The sequence below is a fragment of the Nicotiana attenuata genome, chromosome 11, assembly GCF_001879085.1.
Source record: "Nicotiana attenuata strain UT chromosome 11, NIATTr2, whole genome shotgun sequence".
NCBI lineage: Eukaryota > Viridiplantae > Streptophyta > Magnoliopsida > Solanales > Solanaceae > Nicotiana > Nicotiana attenuata.
In genome coordinates this window covers 52,522,468-52,529,258 of record NC_031999.1, presented here as the reverse complement: position 1 = coordinate 52,529,258, position 6,791 = coordinate 52,522,468, and positions in this window count along the sequence as shown.

Sequence of the window (6,791 nt, the reverse complement as noted above, 5' to 3'; positions counted from 1 at the left end):
TGATGAGATTTGGGAAGAAGGGCAAGCTTAGCCCTAGGTTCATTGGTCCATTTGAGATTCTTGATCGAGTGGGAGAGGTGGCTTATAGACTTGCATTGCCGCCGAGCTTATCAGCCGTGCATCCAGTGTTCCGTGTGTCCATGCTTCGGAGGTATCACGGCGATCCATCCCACGTGTTAGACTTCAGCACTGTCCAGTTGGACAAGGACTTGTCTTATGAGGAGGAGCCGGTGGCTATTCTAGACCGGCAGGTTCGTCAGTTGAGGTCGAAGAGTTTTCCTTCTGTTCGTGTTCAGTGGAGGGGTCAGCCTCCTGAGGCATCGACCTGGGAGTCCGAGTCCGATATGCGGAGCCGTTATCCCCATCTTTTTCCCGACTCAGGTACTTCCTTCTTATGTTCGTTCGAGGACGAACGATTGTTTTAGAGGTGGAGAATGTGATGACCCAAACGGTCATCACTTGTTTTTAAATTAAATTCTATGTTCCCGAGGCATTGAAAACCTCATTTAGAGTCACCTCAAATTGCGTGCGCAGTCGGGGCGCGTAGCCGAAAAGCTTAAATATGAAAATCTATGAAAAATTATAAAATTTGGTTATAAAATGAGCTAATTTGACTTCCGTCAACATTTTGGTAAACGGACCCGGACCCGGACCCGGACCAGTGATTCGACGGTCCCGGAGGGTCCGTAGGAAAATATGGGACTTGGGCGTATGCCCGGGATCGAATTCCGAGGTCCCAAGCCTGAGAAATGAATTTTTAAAGAAAATTATTTTCTGGAATTGTTTTAGGAAATTTGAATTGAAATCTGATTAGAACATGTTCGTATCGGGTCCGTATTTTGGTTCTGGTGCACGGTACAGGTCTTATATATGGTTTAAGTCATTTCTGTAAAATTTGGTGAAAAATGGATGTCATTTGACGTGATTCGGACTTAAATTGCAAAAATTGATGTTTAAAGAAGTTTTGAGAAAATTTTATTGATCTTGAGATTTAATTTGATGTTCATGATGTTATTTTGATGATTTGATTACACGAATAAATCCGTAGGATGTTTTTGAAGTTTTGTGTACACTTGGTTTGGAGTTCCGAGGGCTCAGGTGAGTTTCGGGTAGGTTCCGGGGTGTCTTAGGCTTAAAACGGAGCTGTTGCAGGCTCAGAGAGGTGCAGGACCTCTGAACAGGGCAGTGCGGTCCGTACGATATGGACTGCTGCCGCAGAGAGGCTTGTGCGGCCGCGCTAGTTTTGGTGCGGTCCGCGATGAAGAACAATTCACTGGTCCGACTTCGGAAGCCTATATCTTTTGATCTACCAGGAATTTTGAGATGATTCAAAAATGAAAGTTGTATGCCTTCATGTCTAGTTTCTAGAAAGGTAAAGAAATCACAATTTGGAAATCTTTAGATAAAGTTATGGCCAAAATACTAAGACCTGTCACTGCAGAACACAGGAAGCCTGTGCGGCTGCAGTTGATTTTGTACGGTCCGCACAGGGCATCTGAGGGCAGTATATTTAGACGGGATTTTCAGTTATTTTTCATTTTTTTAAGACCCCAAAAACATAAGAGGCGATTTTCCAAACAACCTTTCTTCTCCAAATCAATTGTAAGTCGTTTTTAACTAGTTTTCTTCAATCATTAACATCTTTTAACATGATTTCAACTTCAAATCAATGATTTTCATGGGGGAAGTTGGGTGTTTTGCGTAGAACCTAGGTTTTTCAAAAATTGGGGATTTGGACCTCTATTTGAGGTCCAATTTCAAAACAAATTACATATTTGAGCTCGTGGGGGATTGGGTAATCGGGTTTTGGTTCGAACCTCGGGTTTTGACCACGTGGGCCCGGGGGCGATTTTGACTTTTTGGGTAAAACTTTGGAAAACTCATTTTCATGCATTAAAATTGATTCATTTAGCGTTTATTGATGTAATTAAGTAACTTGTGGCTAGATACGAGCGAATTGGCGGAGGAATCAAGGGGTAAAGCTATAATTGAAACTTGAGTTGGCCGTGGAAGTTCGAGGTAAGTGTTTGGTCTAACCTTAGCTTGAGGGATTAAGAGTTGAGTCCTATTTGCTGTGTGATAATTATTGAGTACGACGTATAGGCATGGTGACGAGTATCTATACGTTGGTGTCTAGCATGCCCGTGAGTCTTTATATTGTGATTATCATGACTTCGTTGTGTCTTTCATGCCTTGGTGATGGTTTCTATTTGTTGTATAAAGTTTGTGGAAAGAATTGTGACCTATGAACATTGAGGAGCGTTGGCTCAAGTTGTATAACGCATTGTGAAAGTATAAGTGTCAATTGAACTTTTAGAGCATTGGCTCGAGTTGTGAAATGAGTTCGAAGGTATAAGTGATAACTGAACCTCTAGAGCATTGGCTCGAGTTGTGAAGTGAATTGTGAAGTAAAAGTGGGAAAGAGAAGAGATCATTATGTTGTCACCCTTGCCGGGCTATTGTTGATTTATTTGTTATCTCCCTTGCCGGGATGTTGATGCTATTGATGTTGTTCCCTTGCCGGGATTTAATTGTTGACTTGTTGCTCCCTTGCCGGAATTCTTATTGCAAATTTCCTTTATTTCCTTGCCCTATTGTTTGTGATTGTTGTTTGGGTGAGGAAGAGAGGTAAAGCACGAAGGGTGATACCGTGCATTGTTTGTTTTGTGAGGAAAGAGTGTAAAGCACGAAGGGTGATGCCGTGCCGCATGATGTACCATTCCGTGCCTATTATATTGATGTCATGGTGAGGAAAGAGTGTAAAGCACGAAGGGTGATGCCGTGCCGCACGATATACCATTCCGTGCCTATTTTATTGATTCTTATGGTGAGGGCGAGAGTAAAAGCACGAAGGATGATGCCGTGCACTTGTCCTTGATTTCCCCGATTCTTGCTGATAATTGAGTTATGCTGTCCTTTACGTTTATTTACTGATTTTCTGTTGTTACTTGATTTCATTTCGAGGTTATAGATTCCCTTACCCTATTTGCCTTGTGATTGTTGTTTGGGTGAGGAAGAGCCTAGAGCACGAAGGGTGATGCCGTGTATTGTTTTGGTGAGAGAGTAAAAGCACGAAGGGTGATGCCGTGTACTTGTCTTTGATTTCCTAATTTTTTTTAATAACTGAGTTACGATTTCTCTACACCAAATTGCTGGTTTCCTGTTGATACTTGTTGTACCCCGGAGCATGACTTCCCCTTCCTATTTTCAACTGAACTGTGATGATCCTCGTATTTATTTGTTGCTCTTCTGTTACTATTCGATGTTTCCCCGCAGCATGCCTTCCCCCTCCCATCCTTGACTGTATATGACTGTTTCTTTCTGTACTTCTTTTTCGCTGTATATAGTTAAATTGCACAGATTTATTTGGTAGTCTGGTCCTAGCCTCGTCACTACTTCGCCGAGGTTAGGCTAGGCACTTACCAGCACATGGGGTCGGTTGTGCTGATACTACACTTTGCACTCTTTTGTGCAGACCCCAGTGTTGTAGACTTCGGACCGCAGTGGGATTGCTGATTCTTGTTCATCAGGAGACCCGAGGTAGTCCTGCATGCGTCCGTAGGCCTTGGCGTCTCCTTCTATCTAATAGTCCTGTTTCTTTCATGCAATTCCAGTACAGTGTTGTATTTATTTCTTTCAGACCTTTATTTGTAGTATTCTTAGACCGTCTGTGAAACTGTGACACCAGTTCTGGGTAGTCGAGACTCAAACAGTTGTATTAGATATTCATGTTCAGATAGCTTATTATTTTTTTCTTCACTTATGTTAAATTTCTCTGTTAAAATGTTATTTCTTCATAATTGTTAAAGAATATAAAATGGGTAAAAAGATAAATTGTTCAAATATTTGGCTTGCCTAGCTCACATTAGTAGGCGCCATCACGACTCCCGAGGGTGGGAAATCCGGATCGTGACATGGGGGCCTAGACCCTCACGGGTTTAAAACACATCACTAGGGTCTAAGGCTTGTTAACTTATACACCCGGTATCCCTCTTGTGCTTTGCCGGCGTGAGACTCTGTCTAAAGTATGGAGTGTTACAAAAAAAAGAAAGAAAAAAAGAATGAGTTATTTTTCCTTAAAACGAAAAATAGAAAAGTAGATATATGTCTTTGTTTTCTTTTTATGTTTCTCCATGTGGAGTTAAAGAAGAAACAAGATCAATCATCTATGCAGGTTTTGTATATGTGACAATAACAAATAATAATGAAGAAATGGTAGGCCTAATGAAAAGAAAAGACATTAAATAGAGACAAAGCTACACAATATCAAATTGGAGTTACATGTGTCGAAAAATAACTTTGTCCCCTTTTTAATGTGGAAGCAATCGAAAATTGTCTTTTTATTTTTTTTTCCAAAAAAAGTCAATAATTAGACTATATTTAGTAATATTGTCCACTTTCTTTCAATTGCACCAACCTTGAATAAAAAGAAAAGACATTTGGTCCCTTTCTCTACACCCTTTATACATTTGTTCAAGCAGGGTCTTACTATAGTAATTGTGTTTCACAATAAAACCTAAATTCTACTAATAAATATAGTAACTTAGGATTTATTCATGATAAAATGTTAAAATTTTTCTTTGACCTATCCAAAATTGTTTAATTTTATCCTCCGTTAAATTTCTTGTCAGTTCATATCCTTGTCGTTAGCAAATCGTGTCATATTTTCCATCGACGGTGCTCCAACATAAAATGGACATATTTTACGTGTCCAAATTCTTCAAGAAAGAAGGCTGAAATTTATCCTTCAACTTTTGACTATAACTTAAAATAACCATCAGATTGAAGCTCAGTTAGGGGTTAAGGACAAAAATAAAAGTTTTTATTAACCGTGAACATAAATTAATCAAAAGTTTAACAGCAACAACATACGCAGTATGATCCCACAAGTGGGTTTTGGGATGGGTGAGGTGTACGTAGACCTTAATTACCTCTGTCTTTTATAAGGTACATATGTTGTTTACGGTGGATCTTCTGCTCAGGAAAAATATTTAAATTAAATAAAAAATCTAGCGAAGAGGAAAACTAAGCAATTGCAATAGGGACAAATTTAACTCTATTTTCCCTCTTCATTCATTTTGTATATGTATAACACATTAACACATGACAGTATGAAGTGCGCAATTCCTATGGAGGTTGGAATTTCCTTGAAAGATAATGACATAATAAATAAAACCAATACAAACACTTAAATAAATTATGAACAGATCATAATAATTAAACAAAAATATACAAACCAGAAGTTAGGTCAAATTAAATTATTAAAACCGCAAAAGGAACTCACAAGATATGGCTTTTTGATAAAGTGACCATAATTAATCCTGCAGCTTAACCAAAGCTAGCACATGAGTGCCCATCATTTGAGCAAGAAGAGAGACCATAATTTGGCCATCATATTTTAATAGGACCATTATACTCACATAGTACACAAAATTGGGAAAATGATTATTTTATCAAGTGCACAAATAGCCATTTTCAGGGATACTATTTATAGATTAGCCAGTACTTATTTTGTCTTGAAATTTTAAACTAAAAACCTTAACTTCAGGACATTTTTGTTCTGAAAATTGTGAAAAATGATTATTTTATTAACTGTGTACATTAGAAATGGGGCAAGTGCAAAGATAGCCATTCTCAGGAATGTTATTTAGAGATTAGCCAGTACTTATTTTGTCCTTAATTTTAAACTAAGAATCTTCACTTCAAGACAATTCAGGACATTTTTTTCCTGAAAAATTAAACTGAAAAACTGAAATTCAGGATGCACTAGCTAATTCCTGAATAGCAGCCCTTTATAGTGGCTATCTAGTGTCGTTTCTACATTAGGAATCAACATACACCATCAAGGATTGTGATGAGATGGATAAATTCATCTACTTTTAACATGAATTTCGAGTTCGACCAAAGACGGACTTGTAATACCAGATTTATCTGAATTCGGTACTTTCAATATGGAACATAAGCCCACGCGTATAGTTTCACTAAAATTGCAACAAATTATAAATATGAACTTATACTTTTTAAAAAATATTGTATTCAATACTGTAAATTTTAAAAGTTAAGCAGATAGAGCTTGAATCCTGAATACGCTTCTGGGTTCGAGCATCATGGGCAAAGCCACATGGTCATAAGGGTGGTCAATTGACCACCCTTTGTCAAAAAATTACACTGTGTATGTAGGTAAAAAATTATGTTTTAGAGATATATAACACATATTGAACACCCTTTGTCGAGAATTTTTTTCACTTCTTTAAAATTTGAACACCCTTGGGGAAATTCCTAGCTTCACCACTGTCAGGCATTGGGTATGAAAATATCCTAGTAAAGAATGCTTCACCCTTTAGTGGACAATACGCGACGTAAAATTTGGATTAGTCGGGCCTTGATGCGAATATAGCGGGTGGAAAAAAAAAAAGAAATCAACTGGTGCCTAATGTGCTACTATCGTTTTTTTAAAAAAATAAAAATAAAATAACTATAGTACAAACTTGTGATGAAGAAGTTGGGACCAATTTGCTTTGCATATCGAACATTTTGGTTATGTGGAGCTTTGATTGCCTCGGCTTGTTGTCCTAGGCAACTAATTTACTCTATCAAGTTATAAAAAAAAAAATGGAAAAAATTGCTTTTAATTTCTGCACATAGTAATTTAATTTTGGAAAAAAGTACAACTTTACTTTGCAAGTTGTATGTGCCTATTGATCATTAAAATGGGCAAGGTGTATCTTTAGCCATGAACGATCATGGTTTTAGACTAGTTGCTTTGATCATTATACAAATAGTCGCGAGAA